We start from the raw sequence: 26,158 nt of genomic DNA on the forward strand, positions 1-26,158 counted from the left end.
AAAAAATTGAAAATATTCATTTAAAATAAAATGATGGAAGATTGTTAATATTTTTAAGCCCAATCAAATTCTTTAAAATATTCTAGAAATATATGTACACTTCAACGAAATATAAATAACACTTCAAAATGGGAAGTGATTTTTCTCACTGGTCGTCACTTGGTTTGATAACATAAGGAAACGGCATTTCTGAAGTCAAAATCAACAGTTATCGAAATTTAGTTTTTCTAGAACAACTACTCTTATTACCATGTGAATAATAAGATAGTTTATTTAATTATTAACAAAAGCCCTATATATTGAGATAACATTTTGGGAATCCATCCTCAGACTGTACATAGGCTATTTTTTAAAGATGAGAAGAAATAAAGCAAATTTTGTTGAAATAAGCGAAATCTCAGAAATTCTAGTATTTATGAATTTTACTAAAAAATTTTTCAAATATTCATTTATTTAAAATAAAATCACCGGATCTAAAATAAAATGAGATGTTTGTTAACATTTTTAAGCACAATAAAATTCTTTAAAATATTCTAGCAATGCATGTACATTAGCTTCAATGAAATATAACCTAACATTTGACAAATGGCAAGTGTTTCTGAAGTTAAAATTAACAGTTACTGAAATCTAGTTTTTCTCTTAAACCAGATGAATATTAAGATAATTTATTTAGCTACTAACTAAATCCCTATACATTAAGGTAACAATTTGGGGAACCTTATCAGAACCCATCCTCAGACCATACATAGGCTGTTTTTTTTAAGGACAGAAAGAAAAAAGAATAAACCAAATTACTATGATGCTAAAATTAATATAACATTTTTATAGAGAATGCTTCCTTAAATTTTCTTTCATTGTACTGGTGGCCAGTGGAAAGAATTCTAGTATTGCTGAACTGAGGCCACTTCTGTAATCAGAAAACAAGGAATTGAATTTAACTAATAATCTAACATATTTAAAAAGGCAATAGAGGAAGATCTGAAGAAACAAGAAAGTAAACTTAAAAAACTGGAAGAACAGCCAAATCTCTACCCTTCCCCACCACCTCCAGAACTAGCCAGCACAACAACCCACACAGGATCTGAGGAAGAGGTATGGATCCATCCACCTTGTGGATACAATTAATAAAAAAAAAAAAAAAAACACACCGGATCCACGATATCCTACTATTCGACAATTGATTAGAAATCTTGGGTCTAAATAGTATTAGTAACGGCCGCATGGTGCAAGAAAGCCTATGGCTTATGCTGCACCAGCCATAAAAAAAAAAAAAAAATCCGAACAAAACAATGATAAAAACAAAAAAAAAAAAAAATAATAAAATAAAATAAATAACTAAATAATAATAATTAATAAAAAAAAAAAAAAATGAAATTAAACCTATCATCCAATGCGCTTCCCTTACCCGAAAGTACTATCCAGATGACCTTTGAATTTCCCCAAACTGTCGGCCTCTACCACCCATGAAGGCAACTCATTCCAGTAATTTATAACTCGCTGGCTGAAATAAAACTTCCTGCAGTCCAATCTAAACATTTCCCCCCATAATTTCAATTTATGTCCCCTAGTTCTAGCATCATTTATAATCTTGAAAATTTCGTCCTCATTCATTTTACTGATGCCTCTCAGAGCCTTAAACACCTCAATCAAATCTCCTCTAAGGTGTCTAGTTTCCAAACTCTGCAACCCACATATTCGAAGTCTTTCTTCATAAGGATGCCCTTTTGCCGATATCACCAGGCGAGTTACCTGTCTTTGCAACCTTTCAAGAAGCTAGATGTCTTTCTTTAGGTTCGGTCTCCACACTTGAACACAGTATTCCAAGCGTGGTCTAACATAAGCCTTATATAATGGAATTATCACGTCCCTATCTCTACTTGCAAAAGTTCGATAGATCATCGATAGGACACCATGGGCCTTCCTTACAACCTGTTTACAATGCTCAGAGAATTTCATGTCTGACCATATCGTAACACTCAAGTCCCTTTCCTCCAGTACTGGGTTTAGTTGAACTCCACCAAGTGAATAAGTTTTTTTGGGATTACTGTTTCCCAGGTGTAATACCTTACACTTTGTTGGATTAAAGCACAGCTGCCATTTTTCTGACCATTCCTGAAGTCTATCTAGGTCTCTCTGAAGAAGCTCAGCTTGACAGTGATCATTAACTACTCTACCAATTTTAACATCATCTGCAAATTTAGACATCACGCCCTCTATCCCTTCATCAATGTCGTTTATGAAAATTAAAAACAACAGTGGTCCTAATACTGATCCTTGGGGAACCCCACTTCTTACATCAACCCAATCTGAGGAATAGCCATTTATCACAACCCTCTGCCTCCTGCCCTGAAGCCATCCTTCTATCCATCTAAGGATTTTCCCAGTGATTCCAACCTGTTCCAGCTTATAAAGCAACCGCTCATGTGGGACTGAGTCAAAAGCTTTGCTAAAATCTAAATAAACAATGTCGAAATCATGCCCTAAATCCAGCTAGTGAGTGACCCTTTCGAAATAGCAAACCAGATTTGTTAAACATGATTTTTCCTTTACAAAAGCATGCTGAGTATCCTTGAGAATTTCAATTCGATCCAAATGATCCTGAATTCCACCCTTGATCATTGCCTCCATGATTTTCCCTACTAATGAAGTCAGACTGACAGGTCGATAATTTCCAACTTCACTTTTAGAGCCACCCTTATGTATGGGAGATACATTTGCACTTTTCCAATCCAAGGGAATCTCCCCAGAGTCTAGTGATGCTCGCATAATTAGCCTCAATGGTTCAATGCACTCGCTTGCCGCCTCTCTTAAGATTATAGGGTATATTCCATCAACTCCAGGAGCCTTATTGGTCTGTAGGCTCGAAAGTTTTTTCATTAAATAATCTTGCGAAATTTCAATATCATTAATTACATATTTTTTAACTTCGCTCCCACAATTTCCCATTGCCACAAAAGGCTTTTCATTTGTAAATATCGATGCAAAATAACTGTTGAGTTATTTTACTATCCCCTTTCCCTTACGTAAAGGTCTGATCTGGTTTGTCCTGCTCTTCTTGGCATTTACATATGTGAAGAATTCTTTATCCCCCCTCTTTGCTCTGTTTGCTAGTGATTTCTCATAAACTGCCTTTGCCTGTCGAACCTTTTCTGTGGCTCTATTACACATCACCTTGTAGCTGTTATAGGCTTCAGTACTTTTTATTGCTCTGTAACCTTTCCATGCCACCTTTTTCTGCTCAAATAATGTGGCAACTTCACTATTCATCCAACTTGGAACCCTTCTCGTGGAGTATTTTTTTTAATGGTATATACGCATTCAAGGCATCTGTGATTAATGTTTTAAAAGCGTACCATAGTTCAATTGTATTCATTCTCTGCGCGATATCTATCCAGTTAATAGAGGCCACGTAGTACCTTAAGGCATCGTAATTTCCTTTTCTGAAATTAAAACCCATTCCTTTGCCTTTTACTTCTGCTACCTCTCTCGTCATCATCCACCATAGAACTCCGTGATCACTTCCTGCTACTGGTTCCTCTACTGTCAGTCCTCTTATGTCATCTGATTCATATGTGATGATGAGGTCTAGGATATTCTTTTCTCTAGTACTTTCCCTGACATGTTGATACAAATAACAGTCATCTAGTTGATTTAAAAATTTTGTTCCCCATGTCGAGTTTCCTTCCCATTTACTCCAATCAATTAGAGGCAAATTGAAATCACCCATAATAAGGCATTGACGCTTACTTGCCCATGCCATTTGCATGTAGAGGCTTTTGTCATAATCTTCACAATCACCTGGTCTGTAAATTACTCCTACTCGCAATATAACTTTGTTTCCAACTATCTCACACCATACAGACTCTATACTAGCATGTGAAATGTCTGAATCCGGGAAAGCTATCGTCACACTCAGGCTGCTTCTGATAATAAGCATTACCCCACCACCCCTTCTATCTAACGTATCCTTCCTAAATACATTATATAAGCCGTACTGAAACTCATCATCCCCAATTTCTGGGTGGCACCACGTCTCTGTAAGTCCTATTATGTCCGCGTTACTTGTTTTAACTAGCAGTTCGAATTCGCTCATTTTATTGACGACACTTCTAACGTTACTGTATAAACAATTAAGATATACTGTTCTTTTATATTTAACAACCCTAACACAACCCTTGAGGTTTTTTAGGCTCTCTTCCCTGATATTAGCTACCCGCTCACGTGAAACGTTTCTGGCCCCAGAACATCTAGATAATACGTCCAGTTGGGGTAACAGATAAGAACTCTTAAGGTATGTGCAAGAGTTACTTTGACCAATATTATCAGATAAACGCGTGTCAGTATTACCCACATTTCCATCCTAACTAGCAGTTTCCCTGAACCTTTAAGGTATCCTCAATAATACTGGCAAAAACGTTTGCACCACCTTTGTTTAAGTGTATCCTGCCTCTACAAAACAAATTCATTCTACCTACAAGTGTGGGCCATGCTGATAGAAATTTACCCCCTAAAGCCTTGCAGATTCCTTCAAGTCTTGAGTTAATCCACAAGGCTCTTAACGTATAATCCCTCCTATCGTGTCTGGGCAGAATTGAATACACATAGACATTGTGCCCTAGCTCGATGCATTTCTTCAGCATGGTCCTGTATTTTTCCAACAAATCGTCAGATCGTGTACGTTTAATATCATTTGTCCCCACATGAATAATAATATTTTCTTTACCCCCTTTAAAATCTGACAATCTGTTGGTGACATTATCAATAGTTGCTCCCGGCAGACATATCCTGGTTCTGCTCCACCTATCCTTATTACAAAAAATATTCCCCGTTTCCCTGACAATGGAGTCTCCTAATAAAAATGTCCTTTTTAACCAGAGTAGTTTGCACTTGGTTTTTCTGCTTTGAGGCTCGAATCGGGTGTGCATCACTTGGTAGACTGCTGGAGTTTTGAGTCCCTGATGAGCTCCCAGATGCATTATTTTCGAGGGCAAGCACTCGTTTTTTCAGGGACTCAAATTGTTCCATAAGTGCACCAAATTGTAATTTAAGATCGGTGCACTCAATGTAGATCACAAAGAAAAGAATCCCCAGGTGAGGTAGGATTAGTCACCAGGTCGACCTTGGAAAACATTCCACAGGTTCCACAAGGATTAAATCATTACTCACCCGTAAATCGCCATAGACTATTTCCGTGTGAGTCATGATACCCTGTGACGTGTTTAAGGCAGATCTCGTAACTACCATTATAAAATTAAATAAATATCAATGAAAGTAACTTTAAAAAATTATATCTATAATATTATTAAAATCAAACAGTTACAGGAAAACCTATAACAAAATAATCCAACAATATCTAAATAAATCAAATATTTAAAAGCACTATCCAAAAGTAAACCACTTAACTGAGGAGACCTGTCTAAGCGCGTCTGCTCACCTCGAATGCCGACTTGCTCCAATTTAAGCTATCAACTTCCAAAAAGACAGATGGAAGTTTGTGCCAGCAATCAACTACCCACTGGCTAAAGACAAATTACCACACATAAGTGTCTTTGCTCAATTTGAATTCATGCTCCTTCAGGTGTGGAATATGATCAAGAGTAAGAATCCCGTCAGCATTTAGCTTTTTCAAACCATTGAAATTCAAGGCCTTATACAGCTCAATCAGATCACCTGGCAGGTGACTAGTGTCCAGAAGTTCAATTAAAAGAACTTCATCCTTTCTTGATTAAGAGCACCCCTTTCTACCTCCTCACCAGTCTTGCTGCCCTTCTCTGTACTCGTTCTAGCAACTCTACATCCTTCCTAAAATGATGCTTCCAGACCTGTAATCAATGCCTGGAAGAACAAGGTGTAGCCTGACCATTGCCTTAAACAAAGGGATAATCACCCCACCTTTTCCCTATTAGCAAAATTCCTGTATATCACTGACAATGCCCTAAGATCTGCTCTGGCAGCCTGTCTGCACTGCTCAGAAAATTTCCTATCTGACTGCACAATTATGTCTAGGTCTTTTGCATTTTCTACCACCCTAAGTGTAGTACCATACAGTAGGCACATTTATCTGGGGATACTTCTACCCATATGCAGTACTTTGCATTTGTCAATGTTAAACTTCAGTTGCCACTTCTCAACCTATCTGTCCAGCCACACTGCCATCACTCTAATTAACAAATGTGCCAACCCTCATATCATCTACAAACTTAGACATAATTCAGCTTTAAATATTAAATGGCGTAAATATTGGCTCCAGCGTTAATGCTATTGTCTGAGGACAATTAGACATTATACGTGGGTTGTGTATGTACTTAACTTATTTATACATTATTATTTTTAAATTATGGTACTACTTGGGAGCATCAGGTTTGTAGTGACCCCACCCATCCCACTAGTTACATATAAATCTAGCCCTGGTATGGATAGCCTTATATATAAATTATAAGATACATATATAAAAACAACAAAATTAATGACATTTTAAAGAAAGTTGGAGAAATTAGCAAAAGTTAGTGAAAATTAACATTCTTCCTCATGGCCATACCTCTGCTACTTCCTCAGGGGCTCTGAGCAAACATATAGCCATACTAGAGGAATGTATTATACATACCTGTTTCTGTAATCTCTATACCAGTTTTGCTAGGTCAATTACTTGGTTTGCTAGGTTAATTACACACTTTTTTTTATTAATTGTTTTGTATATTTATCAATGATATATATATATATAAAATATTACTGGTATAAAATACATTAAGTAGGCGCTTAAAAAGAACTCCGGTATTGAAATTATAAAAAAAAAGTACATGCCAACGTTATTCTAGCACAATGCATCAGAATTGCAACCATACGCAGCAATAATGAAACAGCCATTGATAACATCAGGATATTATACAAGAAACTCAAGAACAACCTTTTTCCTATAGCATATCTGCGCCATCATATCAATAGGTGGTAGATGACTCATCAACCGGTGAAATACCACCACCACTTTGCTTATTGGAGGCTTGAAGTGGTGGAACCCATGTTTAGTCTCTAGAGCTAAGTTCCGGCCAACCCTTCCCTATCTCTTCCATCATGCAGTATGACTGATGATTTCTGAGGTTATGATGAATGTCGTGGCGAGATCCAATATTCCTTACATTTCGAGGGTACAGCTCTAAAACGGTGTTCGCAGGCCGGCCGCTAGATAGTACACCGGACCAAACCTATTGGTAACTCTCTAGGAGGCTTCCGGATCAGCTAGTGTATAATCTTGCTACCTCTACTCTGCCAGATAGTGACTGGAGGGAGTCCGAGTAGTGTGTATGCGGGGAGCATTGTCGGGGCCACGTTATGTCAAGGATCTGGGTATATTCTTACCACATGTACGCCATATGCAAAAATTTCATTACTTCATACAGCATGTCCCACCCACTTTTTCTTACTATTGAATACACCATGAATTGTCAAAATAATAGAGCAAGCTTATCTGCGAAAAGATCTAAACCTCCCAAGGACTTCCTAATTCAATTCACAAATATACGTGGTCTCAATTCCAATCTCAAAGATGTCCATTTCCACTTGCAGTCTTCCAAACCCCATGTACTTTTTCCTGACTGAATCTCAGTTATCAGTTGATTCAACTACTGCTCATCTCAGATGTCCAAATTATTTGCTGTATGATTCCTTTCGCCTCAAAGGTGGTACTTGTGCATATGTCCGTTCTGATATTCCCTGTCAGAGACCTGGCAATTTGGAATCTCCTCTCTTTGATCTTCTCTGGCTTAAAATCTCTCTACCTCATTGTGTCAAATTCATCTGTTGTCTCTACCGTTCTCCCAACTACACTAATCACTTGGAGCTCTTTGACTTCCTCTCTTTGCAACTTGACTTTCTCCAGTCCAACTTTCCTAACAGTGAGGTAATTTTCCTTGGTGATTTTAACATTCACAACTCCAGCGGGCTTCTGTTTTCTAGTTACACCGACCCAGCAGGTCGAGATGCTGAGGCTTTTGCAATTACTAATGACCTAGCACAGATTGTTCATTTACCTACAAGAATACCGGACAATCGTAATCATACAGCCAATATGCTTGATCTTTTTCTCACAAACAACCCTTCTAAGTACAAGGTCGAAGTGAGAGGTCCTTTGGGCACTTCAGATCACAACTTGGTGATTGTCTCTTCTCCAATGGAACCTTTATCTCATGGCTATTCAAAACAATTCGTATTGTTTGGCATTACAAGAATGCAAAATGGGATGACCTGCGAGACTTCTTTTCTTCTTTTCCTTGGTCTGATTACTGTTTCAAAACTTCTGATGTCAACGTTTGCTCAGATCGTGTCAGTGAAATTATTCTTGCAGGAATGGAATCCTTTATCCCAAACTCCACTTTAAAATCTCGTCCTTTATCTAAACCTTGGTTCTCCAACAAATGTGCTAAGGCTGTCCAAGAGAAGAATGTTGCATATCATAATTGGCTTGTTTCTAATTCTTCAGTTTCATTTTCTGCCTACACCAAAGCTCGCAACAATTGTAAAGCAGTTATTAATCAGTCCAAACTAGAGTTTGAACAGGCTAAGAGTAGAAAACTTGCTTCTTGCCCTAATGGTAGCCGAGCATTCTGGTCTCTTGCCAAAGCTATTGGCCGCAACTTTTGCCCATCTCTGCTCCCACCTCTGTCCAAACCAGATGGTTCTGTTGTCACTTCAGCCAAGGATAAAGCTGACCTGCTAGCATCCCATTTTTCTTCCAGCTCATGTATTAATGATCTTGGTAAAACACCTCCCACCATTCCTAACACGCTCCATTCAATGCCTTCTGTGGTCTTCCGTCAAAAGGATATCAGAAGGATTTTGATGAATCTTGATGCTAAGAAAGCTCCAGGTCCTGATGGTATTTCTCCACTTGTTCTCAAAACCTGTGCTCCTGAACTTACTCCTATTCTTTGCCACCTTTTTTCACTTTCTTATTCCAAAGGTGTTTTTCCTTCTGCTTGGAAATTTGCTCATATCCAGCCAGTTCCTAAAAAGGGTGACAAATCCCTCCCATCCAATTATCGTCCCATTGCAATTACTTCTACTCTTTCTAAAGTAATTCAGAAATCAATTAACCGGCAACTCTTAAACTACCTAGAAACGTTCCGTCTAATCAACGATCGCCAGTATGGATTCCGTCAGTGTCGATCCACTGGTGATATTCTGGCTTATGCTACCCATTTATGGACTAATGCAATGGAAAGGTTCGGTGAAACACAAGTAGTTGCTCTTGACATCTCAAAGGCTTTTGATCGTGTTTGGCATAAAGGTCTTCTAAACAAGCTTCCATCTTATGGTTTGCCAACTGTTTTTAGTAATTGGTTATCCAGTTTTCTCTCTGATCGCTCACTGAGGGTGATGGTAGATGGCTCTCTGTCTTCGAACTTCTCCAATAATGCCGGTGTCCCCCAAGGTTCAGTTCTTTCCCCCACTCTTTTTCCTCTTGTATATCAATGACCTTCTTCCATTGACTGGAAATCCTATCCATAGTTTTGCCGATGATAGCACATTGCATTCAACTTTCCATTTTGAGAAACCTTGTCCTGCTCAATCAGCTTCAAGTTCTCGAAAATCTGCTGCCAATTCCTTAAATGCCGATCTTCAGGTAATTCTCCAGTGGGGCAAAGACAACTTAGTTGATTTCAACCCTTCTAAAACTCAGTCTTGTCTTATATCTCACAAAAAGGATTCTTCTGCTCCTATGCTTATCTTTAGTGACACTCCGATTTCCAGGCAAAATGATATCTCTTTTGGGGATTACCCTGACTTCTAATCTCTCTTGGCACAAGCACATTACAAATATTGCTTCCTCTGCATCTAAAAAACTTGGTGTTCTCTTTCGCTCTCGGCGTTACTTTTCTTCCAAACAGCTGCTCACTCTGTATAAATCGCAAATCCGCCCTGCCATGGAATATTGTTCCCACATCTGGGGTGGTGCCTCCAAAACCTCTCTCAGGCTTCTTGATTCCATTCAGAAGAGGGCAGTTAGGTTAATTAATGATTCATCTCTAACAGAGTCTCTCCACTCGCTTTCTCATAGACGTACTGTTTCTGCTGAATGCCTCTTCTACAGATACTTCCATGGGCACTGTTCTTCTGAATTGGCTTCTATAATTCCCGCTCTCTCTCTTTCAAAACAGTCCGAACACGTGCCACCACCAGCCAACATCCATTTACTGTCCAGCTTCAAACCCACAGAACCAACTTTTCATCTTCCTCATTTATTCATTCAACTGCCGTTTTCTGGAACAACCTTCCTTCATACGTATTTCCTGAAAATTACAATCTACAGAAGTTCAAGTCCAATGTCAACAAATATCTTCTTTCGTCTTTTCAACCTCCAACCCAAGCACGGTACTAAGTACTATAGGTTCTAATACCTCTCGTGTTTGGGGTTTTCATAAAAAAAAAAAGTAAAGCACTTAACATATTAAGGCACAAGAATATAAAAGATATTAAGATAAATAACATTATCGACATATAATTTATCCCATACACATCTAGTATGTATGTAAATACAATACACTAGGCCTCTGTGGTGTCTTACAGTCTGGAAAACTTGTACCCACCAACTGGCCAATCAAAGTGTATTTATTTTGTAATTATCTGGTAATTATGAGCATTCTTAACTTTATTTATATTTAATTATATTATATTATAACATAATTATATTACATTTTAACACTGTGTACACAACTGACCTTAAATACATGATGCACGAGCTCCCAGGCATTCGTTCAGGGTCCTAACTATAGGAACGGGTTTGCAACCCCAAACTACCCTAGCCCAACTACATATTTCTACCATAATCATCTTTCCACTTTACTAGCTTCTACATTTTATGCCCTGTGAGCCATTAGTTTACAGAACGCGATATTCAGGGCTCTATTTTTCTAACTTTACCCAACCTATTTTTCGCCTTAAACAAAGTTTAGTTGCCTTCTATTGCTACTTTGTCAGCTATTATATTTCTTAACTATCCTGGGCAGTTAGAGCATCATGTACTTGACCCAGCGTAACTTCACTGTCCACGTTTATTTCAAATATACACACACCAAGATTTGTCTAACGCTAGGCGCCGCTAGCGTACACATGCATATATACACTGGCAACCCACTGGCACAGTCTTTTCTGTCGGTCCGGCATGTGGCGGTGAGTTCTTGCCTTTTGGATTTTCCTTGTCTTTGTCTTTTCTGCTTTCTTGGCGTTCCACTTGCTTCTGTAGGGTCATCCATGTTCTGTATGACATAACTTGTTAACACATTGTTTAATTGCAAACTTGGTATAACATTGCTCAAGTTTTATTCAAGACTTTAAAAACTTTGAAATTGCTATTGCCACGTGGACTTTCGCACGTGTTTTCTGACATACAGAACATGTCGGAAACATAAGTGGGAGTATTGCTGTCTTTTTGAGGGCACTTCTCCAGAATACGCAGTTGGAATTAGCATTAGTAGAAGCATATTATGCAAGAAAGCCAGCTTATGCAGCATCAGCCAAAAAAAAAAAAAAAAAAAAACCTCCCATTTCATCCCTCCATTCGTTCCAAATGCCTGTCCAGCTCAGCCTTAAATTTCTTTAGGCTATTAGCTTCCACAACAAAAGATGGAAGCCTGTTCCACCAATCAACAACCCGCTGGCTAAAGGCTATTACTACAATTCTTTCCTCAATTTGAAACTGTGCCCCCTCAGGTTCTTAGTCTGAGCAAGATGAAGAATCCCATCAGCATTCAGCTTAGCTTGCTCAACCCATTCAAGGCCTTATACACCTCAATCATATCACCTCGCAGGTGCCTACTCTCCAAGTGCTGCAATTTGCAGAACTTAAGCCTTTCTTAGTAAGCACACCCCTTTGTTCCCCTCACGAATCTCGTTGCCCTTCTTTGTACTCGTTCTAGCAACTCTACATCCTTCCTAAAATGAGGCCTCCAGACCTGTACAGAATACTCTAGATGTGGCCTGACCATTGCCTTGTATAACGGGATAATCACCTCCCTGTCCCTGCTAGCAAAATTACTATATATCATTGACAAGACTCCATGACCTGCCCTGGCAGCCCATCTGCACTGTCAGCGAACTTCATATTTGACTGCACAATTACCCCCAGGTCTTTTTCACTTTCCATTTCCCTGAGTGTAGTACCACCCAGTTGGTATGTTTCTCTTTGGTTATTGCTACCCATATGCAGTATTTGGAATTTAGAAGAAGAAGAAGAAGAAGAAGAAATCTTTATTGTATACAAAGATTTGTCAATGTTAAACTCCAGTTGCCACATCTCAGCCCATTTTACCAACTTATCTAGATCCAGTTGGAGTAGCATACTGTCATTACTGTCGTTAACAACCCTGCCAACCTTTGTATCATATGCAAACTTGGACATTAAACCTGATATACCTTCATCAATATCATTGATAAATATACAAAACAACAATGGGCCCAACACCGAACCCCGGGGAACTCCACTAATAACATTTGTCCACGAAGAGCAGTGTCCATTGATTACCACTCTCTGTTGTCTCCCACTCAACTATCCCTTTATCCATAGCAGCAATTTGCCTCTAATGCCACACTGCTCTATTTTTGTGCAGCAGTCTTCCATGTGCAACAAGTATCAAAAGATTTTCTAATATCCAAATATATGATATCAAAATTATTCTTTGCATCCAGTTCCTTTGTGACTACATCATAGTATCCAATCAAATTGGTCAGACAAGACTTCCCCTTAACAAAACCATGCTGTGTCCGAACTATAACTGAAGTCTTGTCTAGATGATCCTGCAATGCTTCTTTAACCAGGGCCTCCATCAATTTCCCCGGAACAGAAGTTAAACTAACAGGTCTGTAATTACCTGTATCTTCCTTTGATCCTCCTTTGTGAATTGGTGATATATTTGCATACCTCCAGTCCATGGGGACCTTCCTGAGTCCAAGGAAGCTCTCATAATTATGGCTAAGGGTTTGCTTACTTCCTTTGCTGCCTCCTTTAATATAACTGGATAGATCCCACCCAGGTGCCTTCCTTATGTTTAACTTCAACAATTTCTCCTCTACTTTGCTCTCAGTTATTACAAAATCACTTAGCTCCATGTTGGCATTTGATAAACTTCTGGCACTTCCCTCATTGAATAACTCCTCATTTGTGAATGTAGATGCAAAATACTCAACCTACCTATGTTAAATGGTCCAATCTGATTCATCCCTTTCCTTCTAGAGTTTACATAAGTAAACTCCTTGCTGTTTTGCTTTGCATCCTTTGCCAAAGATTTCTTATAATCTGCCTTCACTTGCCTAACCTTCTTTGTGACTTGATTACAGACTAGTTTATACTTGCCATAGGCTTCTGTATCGCCTGATACTCTGTATGCATCCCATACATTCTTCTTCTCTGCCACTAGCCTCATTAATTCATCTGACATCCATTTAGGCCTAAACCTTGAATGGCATTTCTTAGTTGGAATGAAAAGCCTAGTAGCCTCCAAAATTAAGTCCCTGAAGGCTTCCCGTTTAGAATTCACTGTTGGTAACATCATCAGTTGATCCCACTGTACAGAATTTAAAAACTGTCTGAGACTTATGTAGTCACCTTTACGAAAGCAAAAGCCCTTCCCTTTAGCCTTGATGGTAGTTACATCTTTAAATAATTTCCACATCAATACATTGTGATCACTGTCGCCCAGTGGTTCCTTTATTTGCAGATTCTTAATGCATGAAGAATCACTACTGATAATCAGATCAAGAATATTATTCCCTCTGGTTGCCTCACAAACATGTTGCTGTAGAAAACAGTCATCCAATAAATCTACAAACATCTAGCTAGTGTGCGAGTGACCAACCCACAAGATGCAGTCAATATCTGGAAAATTAAAATCTCCCATTATAAGACATTCTGATTTACTGACCCACTATTTCTCTGCATAACTGCTCATTATACTCATCAGATTCATTAGGCCTATAACACACACCTACTCTCATTTTTCCTTTCCCAGTGCTTATTTCACACTAAACAGACTCAACACTGCATTGTCTACCAACATCAATTGGATGCGCTTCCTTAGATTTTATGTTTCTTAACTAACAGCATAACCTCTCCCACCTTCCTATGCACATTGTACTCCCCAAATTCCAACTCTGCACTACCTATATTTGTGTGACACCACGTCTCTGATATCCCAACAATATCTGCCTTTGATGTCTTGACTAGCACTTCATGCTCATCAAATTTATTAACTATACTCCTAGCATTGGTGTACATGCACCTGTTCCTGCTCCTGGTCACCCTAACACATTTGTTCAAAAATGTAGCCATGTATTTACTTGTTCCACTATGGCTCCCAGCAGTTCTGGAAATCTCTATTACCTTGCTTTCTAGTCTGCTGCCCATTGTAATAGAAGCAGTGCAAGAATCACTTTTGCCTCTGCCTGCGGCCACTGTTGACCTTTTAGTCTGTGTATCCCCCCCCCATGCTGGCAGTTTTCCAACCCACCTAACACTGCCTCGATAGTATCAGAAAATATTCTTGCACCCTTTCTATTTAAGTGTATCCCATCCCTGTAGAAGCAGTCTCTCCTGTTAACAAGTACAGACTAGGCTGAAAAAAATTCTACCCCTTGAGCCTTGCACAATCTCTCCAGGGCCGAATTGATCGACAAGGCTCTCATCATATACTCCTTCCTATCGTGTCTGGGCAGAATTGCAGACACTTTCACATTCAACCCTAACTCGCAACTTTTTTTCAACATTGACCTGTACTTGTTGAGTAAATCTGCAGATTTACTACTCTTAATGTCATTAGTTCCAATGTACAACAATATCACCTTTTGTGCCCTGAAAAGATATCTACTCTACGTCATCAACTTTTGCCCCGGCATACATACCCTGGTCCTGAATTGAGACATTCAGGGTAAGAAACTTTAACTTTATTTAATTTTTTACCTATTTAATTTTTTACCTTTGCATGTATATTCCTCAAATTGTATAGAACAGGTAAAACTAATAATATAATATGTTTTAAGCAAAGTATAAATTGTAATTAACAACAAGACTTTTTGTATATGTTATATTAAAATTAATATCACAGCAATTTGGTTTATTTTATTTATTTTTTTTTTTTTTGTGTCCTTAAAAAACAGCTTATGTATGATCTGGGGAAGGGTTCTGGCAAGATTCCCCAAATGTTACCTTAATGTATAGTTACCTTGTTCAACCATTGAGAAAAGTCACTTGCCATTTGTCAAATGTTAGGTTATATTTCATTGAAGCTAACGTATAGGGATTTAGTTAGTAGCTAAATAAACCATCTTATTTAAAAAAACATACGAATTTACCTCATTCAGCTTCGTAGAATATCTTCAATATGGCTCTCCAAATGTAACCAAATAAAAACCAATTAAATATTAAAATAAACAACTCAAAATATTAAAATTTGAATGCATTCTTCCACTCATTGCTCATGAATGATTTCACACACACACACACACACACACACACACACACACACACACACACACACACACACACACACACACACACACACCACAGATGAAGGCCCAATCTGACCCCAAACATATCAAACCCCCAAGGAACTAAGTGATAAAAGATATTATGTCAAATTCATTAAAGTATAAGAATAAATCTTGACAATGATATAACTTAAAACCATGATGGTGAAATGAAACTACTACTACTACTACTACTGTGTGAATGATTTCCTTCCTTTAAACAGACTAAGCTTCGACTAATGTCTTGTTCACAGGTTGGAAAATGACATGAGGCACGTGTATGTTAAGATATTAATAGGACATTATTTGTCCTGGAGAATGCGTGTTTATGTGGCAAGAAAGAAAAAAACTAGATTTCAATAACTGTTGATTTTGACTTCAGAAATGCAGTTTCTTTACATTATCAAACTAAGTGATGACCAATGAGAAAAATCACTTGCCATTTGTTAGGTTATATTTCATATTTCATGAAATATTTAGGTTATATTTTATATTCATGCAGTATAATGTCCATACATTTCTAGAATATTTGAAGATTTTGATTGTGCTTCAAAATGTTAACAAACTTCCATCATTTTATTTCAGACCCAGTGACTTTATTTTAAATAAATGAATATTTAAAAATTTTTTTAGTAAAATTCATTAATACTAGAATGAGTATTGCTTATTAAAAAAAACCAAAAAAAAAAAAACCCTGCTTATTTCTTCTCTTGTCATTAAAAAAAAAAAAAAAACAACCTACTATGGTCTGAAGATGGGTTCCAGCCAGTTTCCTGAAACGCAACCTTAACATAAAGGGAATTTAGTAGTTAAATAAACAATCTTAATATTCATGAGGTATAAGAGTGGTCATTATAGAAAACTAGATTTCATGGATAACCCCACGTAACATCCTTCCCAACTATATCAACAGTTATTGATGAAAGAGGAGCAGAAAGATTTTTTAATTAACTGAATTGTTTTCAACTGAAGCAATCCATTAATCTTTCATATGTAACAATATCTTCTGAACAGAAGAGAAAAAGAAAAAAAATTGCTGTTATAATGAGCTTGTTACAAATCATAAAAGGCGTGATTAAATGTTAATGAACAAATGAGAATGCTTTTACTGTAGATGATTTAATAATACAATACTTGTTTCTTGTCACTGTACTTCCAATTAGAGGAATTTCAAGATTTACAGAAAAAGCTCCAAATGAATATGCTTTGTACCATAATACATTTCTAAACTGCAATAAAGCCAACATTAAAACATTTGGAATCAGTCAGGTAAATAAACCTGACTGATTCCAAAGTACACATAGCATAAATAATATACAAGAGCAAAATCCAGTTGTTAGTTGCTTTGGCCAGTGAATAACTAATTGTCTGTTTTATTTCAAAGGAGGAAGAAATACATCTTCATGTATTTCATATTCGTTTTTTAATCTATTTGCAATTTTGACATAAAGTTTTCTTATGCTGATAGTTGAGTCACGGTTGATATTTTTGAGTCAGGTTGGGGTCTCGACAGTGATTCTGGGTTATTAAATTGCTGTCGTACGGTCGGTATGGAACACATTAAAATGAATTTCATCAATTTTATCTTTGTATTTTAATTGTTTTACTAGGAGAGTTGGAAAAGAAGCCTTCCTATAAGAGATCAAGGTAATCCCTGCATTATTTATTAAAGGTTGCAAAATATAGGAGATATTGAGCATATAATAGCTCTTATTACACTATATTTCAAAGATAAAAATAACAAACAGTAATGAATAAAACTCTTTTGAGGTTTAAAGATGTAAACAATAAGCCATTTTATTTTCTTGTCATATTCAATGCAGCAATCCTTTATAATAAATCAAATTTCAAAAAGATGCTTCTTTTGTATTTTCAAAAATCGATGAATGAAAAAAAGTTCTCCCAGAGGAAATAAAAATGATAGTTTTATTCCACAGGTTCTAGTCTATTCCTCCCTTATGCTCTTCATATAATTTAATATAACTATCAAATATCTTTATTGTAAATAATAAGATACAAAAGGAGTTTGTCCATCACCCTATTTACCATCAGTCTCTGTTGACCATCACTTAACCCGACTATGTAATAATGCATTGTGATATTGGGGCCATTCAGTCTTTGTTTACAACTCACTGTATATGGTTGTAATTTAACCTCGTTTCATATTTTAATTTTTATTTAGTAAACCCATTGAAATGACAGAGAAACATAAGCAAATAGTGTTGGGATTATCACAAAAAATTGAAATAATCAATCGTCTAAGAAAAGGTGGAAATGCTATAAGTATAGCATCGGTTTATGGAGTAAGAACAACAACAGTAAATGATATAAAGCGTGATGCAGACAAAATTGAAAACCAAGTGTCGAAAATGGAAACCACTGATGGTAATGATAAAAGTCGTAAAACAATGAAGCTTGCTAAAAATGAATAATTGGATGCTGCAATGTTTCAATGGTTTGTTCAAAAATGTAGCCAAGGAATTCCATTGTTGGGACCTATTGAAAAAGCCACTGAAATCAATAAAAAACTAGGCAGAGATTCTTCATTCAAGGCTAGCATCAGATGGTGAGACAAATTTAAGTTTCGCCATGGTATTCGACAGTTGTTGATCCATGGTGAGAAGCGAAGTGCAGATAGCACAGCAATTTCTATTTATCATGAAAAACTACAGGAGGAAATAGCTGATCCGAAGTTTGGTTAACCTCTTTCCTGAAAATGTGCCATAATGGATCGACTTTTTTTTTATTGTACAGATTAAAAGTATGCATTATGCAAATATAGGTAGTTCTCGACTTTACGAGTTAATTCGTTCCTAGCACGCGCTCGTAAAGCGAAAACTCTTAAAGCAGGAATTTATTTCCCATAGACATAAGGTTAAAAATAGGAGTTATGTTTTCAACAATGAAATTAGTTAGCTAATTAGTTTATGTTTAAACAATGAAGTTAGTTAGCCAATTAGTTTATGTTTAAACAATGATTGATTTATTGAAAGAAATGAAAACGTAGCCTGTAAAATCAAGCAAATTATAATAGAGAAATTATTTATGACTTACAAATGTTAAAGAATGTTTATTCTTCATCATCATCGACTAAATGCACACTCGTTGATACTCATTATTGGCTCAGCACAGTTTGTTGCACAAGGAATCGTCTTCTTCAGAAATGCTTCAAGAGGCATTTGTTTCCAAGATAATCTCTTTTAATTATAAATTTCACAATTTCATGCAAAAGCATTTTTTAACGGCACACACAAATTGAAACTAACACGATTCGTGTAGAGTAACAAGTTTACGAAGCTTAAAATAAAAGGAATTAAGAGAAGATTCTGAAAATTTATTTATGTTTTTTATACGATTGAGGATTTCAGTAAGGGGGAAACACATTTCACCATAACATAAAAAAAAAACCACACGATTCCAGCTATTGGTATTTTCACAAATGCAATAACACTGAGTTTACTACCTGTTTATAAGTGCTTGCAGTAACAGAAAAGCACAATAAATCGGAAAGTGAATTGTTTTTATTGTTTTATGGTCGTGACCTCCAAGAAATGTGCTTAAAAAAAAAAAATATCACAAAGGCATTTAAAATTGATTCTTATAACAGAACATATGATAACGATGAAAGTGTAGTGCATTTTAATGATTTGAATTGGTAACTAATACAATTTACAAACCACACTCATGACCTTTTATATGGCCTTAAGGTCATAACTGCACAATATATTTTCCATTTTACTGACAATTGAGTCACAGCAGCAAAAACTTGCCTTTGCATTGAATTGCCTGGTATTTGCATTACATACCTGCGCAGCAATACATACAAGTTTACAAAGCTTAAATGGCAAATGCGTGAGAGTTATATTTCCCATTTACTGTAGTTGTATTGGTCGGAGACACACTGTTGTCATTTGCTGTATTCACAAAATAACACGAGATATTGTAGGCAGACTCATATTTTCAGGAGCTCACATTTTTCTGTTCAAACAGAAATTAACGTGGCGTGATAGCATGAGCAAAGGAGCACATTTCTGGAGGTTACTACTATAAAACAAAAACAATTTGCAGTTGCTGGTTTATTGGGTTTTTCAGTTAGTGCAATCCAATTATAAATGAGTGGTAAACTCTATCTTGCTGCATTTGTGATAATACTGATGGCTGGAATTCTGTGGGTTTTTATGTTATGATGGTGAAATGTGTTTCCCCTTCCATGAAATCTTCAGTCATATAAAAACATTAATAAATTTTCAGAATCTTCTCTTCATTCCTATTTTTTAAGCTTCATAAATGTGTCTCATTTGTGCATCCCATGTTTGTCATTATTGATTGCTTATCTTTTTTACTGTTTTAAATTTTACAATAAAAAAAAAGTCAGTAAACAGAAATATCAATCAAGCAAACTTTCATATCTTGTCAAGGTAAAGTGCTATATTTATTTATTAATTAGTAACTTAATATGTTTAAACCTGTATTAGCAATCTTATTGGGTTTCTAACTTTTTTTGAGTGCTCTGCCCCTATCCTTATTTTTCCCATATGCACTGTTGTTTTTAATCTGCAAAATACCATAATGCAGAGATTTTTAGGAACATATGTACTGCGTTACAGCAGAACTGATGATAATTTCAAACAGATGACTTGGCAGTTGTTTAATTGGCCATTTCTTTAAAAGATAAGACTGCTGTGAAAACCTGTTTCAGGACACTAACTGGTTGCTTGTTAGAGCTGGTGGCTTATAGGGACACCATTCAGGCAAGCTTTCATACAGTAAAAATTGTAATATAGTTAAAACTGTTTGAAAGTAGTTCAATACCAGGCATCCCATTATAAAAGCAGTTTGTTCCATTGTGAGAATTACAACTATTGCATTATCCATGCAGTTTAAATCCTGCAGATACAAAAACAGATGACAGTACAAGATCATCAGTTGTATATGTTTGTGCTTCATGTTATTAAAAAATGTTCTCTAAAACTGCTCCACCACTAAGTAGATCTCTTCAAAATCCAGAAAATTTTAAAATCATGGGCCTCTCAATCCCTGAAGATGATGGATTTTAAAGAGATTACCTTTAAAGAAAATGATTAAAGAAATTTTCTTCCCGTTCAAGTATTTGTTTTGGTGCTTTACAGTTTACTTAAAGATTAAGAAACACTGGTCTAGAGCATTCCTCTCTGACTAAAGTTAAATCTCTTGATAATCTGACTAAGACTTGGCCTTGATTGGTTCAGCTTAGAGATTTTAATATAACTAATCAGACTGCTTTTTTTTTAAATAGAGAAAATGTGAAAGGGAAGACAATTTGAATTTTTATTGTTATTGTGAATCTCTTTAGAATAGCCTTTGATAGTACAGCAGAACTTCAATTATCAGTCAGGGTATGGGACTGAGACCATGATGGATAATCAAATAGATGGATAATAGAATATGTACATTAAAAACATTTACAATAGACCAGGTCATCTAACTTGTTTATTTTATTACATAATACATAACCTAATGAAATTTAATTAAACTTTAATTATTATTTATTTTTTACTGGTTCATCAAAAAATCATAATATAGATATCTATATACATACCTATTTTCAATATTTTGACTTACATTGGTCTAGTAATGTTATAAATTTAAAAGAAAACAATATTACATAATTAACTATTTTCAAAAAAAAGAGTCAGTCAATTTCTTTTAGCCTCTTGAGCCTTTTAAAAGGGAGGAAATGTTTTGAATTTTACTCAAAACTAACATTTGCGTAGCATCTGCTTCTTCTTGTACCATGAACCATTCAATGCACTTTGACAACATGGTTTCAGCTTCACAGTGGCTAATTATTTGTTGTACAATCAGCAGTAGCTTTTTCTCTTTCTTCTTCAGTTTCAGGATCATCCGAAATTGCCATCACTCTCATTGTCGTCTAAAATTTTGTATCGAATGTCCATTTTGTCCATATCCAGCCAATCATTTGCTTCCTCTGTCGAAATATTTTTAAAACCAGGAACATTCGAACATAGCTGCAAAATTTCAGTTTCTTTTGGAATGGTTTCTGCATCATTTGAATATATTTCAGGCCACAACTTATTCCAGCTTCTTTGTATTGTTTGAACTGGAACATCATTCCAGGCATCAGCTACATTGAAAATTGCATCTTTTATAGTGTAGCTTTTCCAAAACTCTATCACATCTAATTTATTTTTCTGACGAAACAAGTTTTCGAATCAACATTTTGCGATAACGACGTTTCATACTCTCAATCACGCCTTGGTCCATTGGTTGAATGAGAGATGTTGTGCTTGCTGGCAGAAAGTAGCATGATATTTTGCCATTATCAATTTTTAAGTCACATGTGTATGGGTGAGTAGGTGCATTGTCTATCGGTAGCATTGCATATTGTGGTAAACCTTTTTATGACAGATATGATCTTGCTCATAGTACAAATATTTTATGAAAACAATCATGAGATATATCTTGGCCCATCCATGTGTTATTTTGCAGGAAATATTTAACTGGAAAAGCATTTAAATTAATAATTTTTAATGATCTAGGCTTTTTTGGTTTTCCTATAACAGCCAAAGTCAATTTATGACTACTGCTGGCATTAGCACATACCGCTATAGTGATGTGATCTTTTTGCATCTTATATCCCAGTGCCATATATCCAGTCATTGAGGCCAGTGTCTTTTGAGATAGTGCCTTCCATTTAAGGCCAGATTCATCACAGTTGTATATTTGGTCTTTAACCGCTTCATGGAACTACACGAAATATCTCGGGATACAATAATACCTGAAGCAAACAATAATACCTCCAAATTTATGATTGAAACATTTTCTTGGACAATTATCTGGCTAATTTTGCATTAGCCAGATAAATCCCAAGATTTCTCAGGATTTTCTTACAGCTGGCAGCAGACGACCGGCTTTCATTTTACTTATATTTATTTATTGTACAGCAATGTCAGAACAGTAGCACGCTTTCCTATGTACTGCCAGTAAGCAAAATAAAATTTGCCATCCTAAATGCTGAATTCTGAAAGCATTAACCAATTAGAAAACAATATCGAAAAATATTTCGGTGCCCTCTTGAACTGTGCCCATAAGCGACGCTTACTTCGACTATCCACTTGCGGCGGCCATGTGTCAGAATGTAATTAGTTCACGATTATCGCTTGTGGCAGGAGGATACTGCTTGTGGGTTACACTTGATTTTTTTTTAAAATTTATTTATATAATGAGTAGTGAAGAGTTTTTCTGTTCCTTTCTTTTAGCTCAAGTGGAAATTTATTTTCAAAAATCTGTATAATTTGCATACTTTTTGGCATACACGAGACAACTCGGGTTAGGCCAAATGGGTTAATTACTCCCATGTATTTTCTACTAAAAAATTTATAAAAAACAAAAAAACAATACAATGAGTACAGGTGGTTCTCGCTTTAAGAGTTTTTTTTTTTTACAAGTATCAACAAAATCAAAAATATGAATATTAATAGCAAAAAAATGAATGTTAACATTCATAATTATACAAGGACAGTAAATCTTAATTGTTTATACATTAACGTTAGAAGTGTCGTCAATAAAATGAGTGAATTCGAACTGCTGGTTAAAACAAGTAACGTGGACATAATAGAGCTTACAGAGACGTGGTGCCACCCGGAAATTGGGGATGATGAGTTCCAGTACGGCTTGTATAATGTATTTAGGAAGGATAGAGTAGATAGAAGGGGTGGTGGGGTAATGTTTCTTATCAGAAGCAGCCTGAGTGCGATGATAGCTTTCCCGGATTCAGACATTTCACACACTAGTATAGAGTCTGTATGGTGTGAGATAGTTGGAAACAAAGGTATAATGCGAGTAGGAGTAAACTACAGACCAGGTAATTGTGACGATTATGACAAAAGCCTCTACATGCAAATGGAATGGGCAAGTAAGCGTCAATGCCTTATTATGGGTGATTTCAATTTGCCTCTAATTGATTGGAGTAAATGGGAAGGAAACTCGACATGGGGTACAAAATTTTTAAATCAACTAGATGACTTATTTGTATCAACATGTCAGGGAAAATACTAGAGAAAAGAATATCCTAGACCTCATCATCACACATGAATCAGATGACATAACAGGGCTGACAGTAGAGGAACCAGTAGCAGGAAGTGATCACGGAGTTCTACGGTGGATGATGATGAGAGAGGTAGCAGAAGTAAAAGGCAAAGGAATGGGTTTTAATTTCAGAAAAGGAAATTACGATGCCTTAAGGTACTACGTGGCCTCTATTAACTGGATAGATATCGCACAGAGAATGAATACAATTGAACTGTGGTACGCTTTTAAAACATTAATCACAGATGCCTTGAATGCGTATATACCATTAAAAAAATACTCCACGAGAAGGGTTCCAAGTTGGATGAATAGTGAAGTTGCCACATTATTTGAGCAGAAAAAGGTGGCATGGAAAGGTTACAGAACAATAAAAAGTACTGAAGCCTATAACAGCTACAAGGTGATGTGTAATAGAGCCACAGAAAAGGTTCGACAGGCAAAGGCAGTTTATGAGAAATCACTAGCAAACAGAGCAAAGAGGGGGGATAAAGAATTCTTCACATATGTAAATGCCAAGAAGAGCAGGACAAACCAGATCAGACCTTTACGTAAGGGAAAGGGGATAGTAATAAATACACCAGCTGCCGTTGCAGATGAACTCAACAGTTATTTTGCATCAATATTTACAAATGAAAAGCCTTTTGTGGCAATGGGAAATTGTGGGAGCGAAGTTAAAAAATATGTAATTAATGATATTGAAATTTCGCAAGATTATTTAATGAAAAAACTTTCGAGCCTACAGACCAATAAGGCTCCTGGAGTTGATGGAATATACCCTATAATCTTAAGAGAGGCGGCAAGCGAGTGCATTGAACCATTGAGGCTAATTATGCGAGCATCACTAGACTCTGGGGAGATTCCCTTGGATTGGAAAAGTGCAAATGTATCTCCCATACATAAGGGTGGCTCTAAAAGTGAAGTTGGAAGTTATCGACCTGTCAGTCTGACTTCATTAGTAGGGAAAATCATGGAGGCAATGATCAAGGGTGGAATTCAGGATCATTTGGATCGAATTGAAATTCTCAAGGATACTCAGCATGCTTTTGTAAAGGAAAAATCATGTTTAACAAATCCGGTTCGCTATTTCGAAAGGGTCACTCACGAGCTGGATTTAGGGAATAATTTCGACATTGTTTATTTAGATTTCAGCAAAGCTTTTGACTCAGTCCCACATGAGCGGTTGCTTTATAAGTTGGAACAGGTTGGAATCACTGGGAAAATCCTTAGATGGATAGTAGGATGGCTTCAGGGCAGGAGGCAGAGGGTTGTGATAAATGGCTATTCCTCAGATTGGGTTGATGTAAGAAGTGGGGTTCCCCAAGGATCAGTATTAGGACCACTGTTGTTATAATTTTCATAAACGACATTGATGAAGGGATAGAGGGCGTGATGTCTAAATTTGCAGATGATGTTAAAATTGGTAGAGTAGTTAATGATCACTGTCAAGCTGAGCTTCTTCAGAGAGACCTAGAGAGACTTCAGGAATGGTCAGAAAAATGGCAGCTATGCTTTAAATCCAACAAAGTGTAAGGTATTACACCTGGGAAACAGTAATCCCAAAATAACTTATTCACTTGGAGTTCAACTAAACCCAGTACTGGAGGAAAGGGACTTGAGTGTTACGATACGGTCAGATATGAAATTCTCTGAGCATTGTAAACAGGTTGCAAGGAAGGCCCACGGTGTCCTATCAATGATCTATCAAACTTTTGCAAGTAGAGATAGGGACGTGATAATCCCATTATATAAGGCTTATGTTAGACCACACTTGGAATACTGTGCTCAAGTATGGAGACCGAACCTAAAGAAAGACATCTAGCTTCTTGAAAGGGTGCAAAGACTGGTAACTGGCCTGGTGAGATCGGCAAAAGGGCGTCCTTATGAAGAAAGACTTCGAATATGTGGGTTGCAGAGTTTGGAAACTAGACACCTTAGAAGAGATTTGATCAAGGTGTTTAAGGCTCTGAGAGGCATCAGTAAAATGAATGAGGACAAAATTTTCAAGATTATAAATGATGCTAGAACTAGGGGACATAAATTCAAGTTACGGGGGGGAAATGTTTAGATTGGACTGCAGGAAGTTTTATTTTAGCCAGCGAGTTATAAATTACCAGAATAAGTTGCCTTCACGGGTGGTAGAGGCAGACAGTTTGGGGAAATTCAAAGGTCATCTGGATAGTACTTTCGGGTAAGGGAAGCGCATAGGATGATACGTTTAAATTACTATTTTTTTTTTTTTTATTAATTATTATTAATTAGTTATTTATTTATTATTATTTTTTTTATCATTGTTTTTTTTTTTGGCTGGTGCAGCATAAGCCATAGGCTTTCTTGCACCATGCAGCCGTTACTAATACTAATAGTATTCCAAACCATGTGCATAGCTATACAATACAGTGTACCCTGCTTTACGATATTAATGAGTTCCAGAGACGTCATCGCATCATTAAAGTATCATAATGGGAACCCAATAACACATTGTTTTTTGATAATTTGTTTCAAGATCTCGGAAGTTGAAATTTTCGCTGTATAACTAAGATATTTATTTCTCTAAAATGTA

At 36.5% G+C, this 26,158-nt stretch overlaps 1 protein-coding gene across 1 annotated transcript in view; it reads right to left on the bottom strand.

The window, feature by feature from the left end:
- Positions 1-26,158, bottom strand: part of LOC150077293 (lipase maturation factor 2-like) — a 378,351-nt gene that overhangs the window by 14,824 nt on the left and 337,369 nt on the right. The window lies entirely within an intron of this gene.

The sequence above is a fragment of the Mastigoproctus giganteus genome, chromosome 12 (genome assembly GCF_048544385.1).
Source record: "Mastigoproctus giganteus isolate SK-2022 chromosome 12, ASM4854438v1, whole genome shotgun sequence".
Classification (NCBI taxonomy): domain Eukaryota; kingdom Metazoa; phylum Arthropoda; class Arachnida; order Uropygi; family Thelyphonidae; genus Mastigoproctus; species Mastigoproctus giganteus.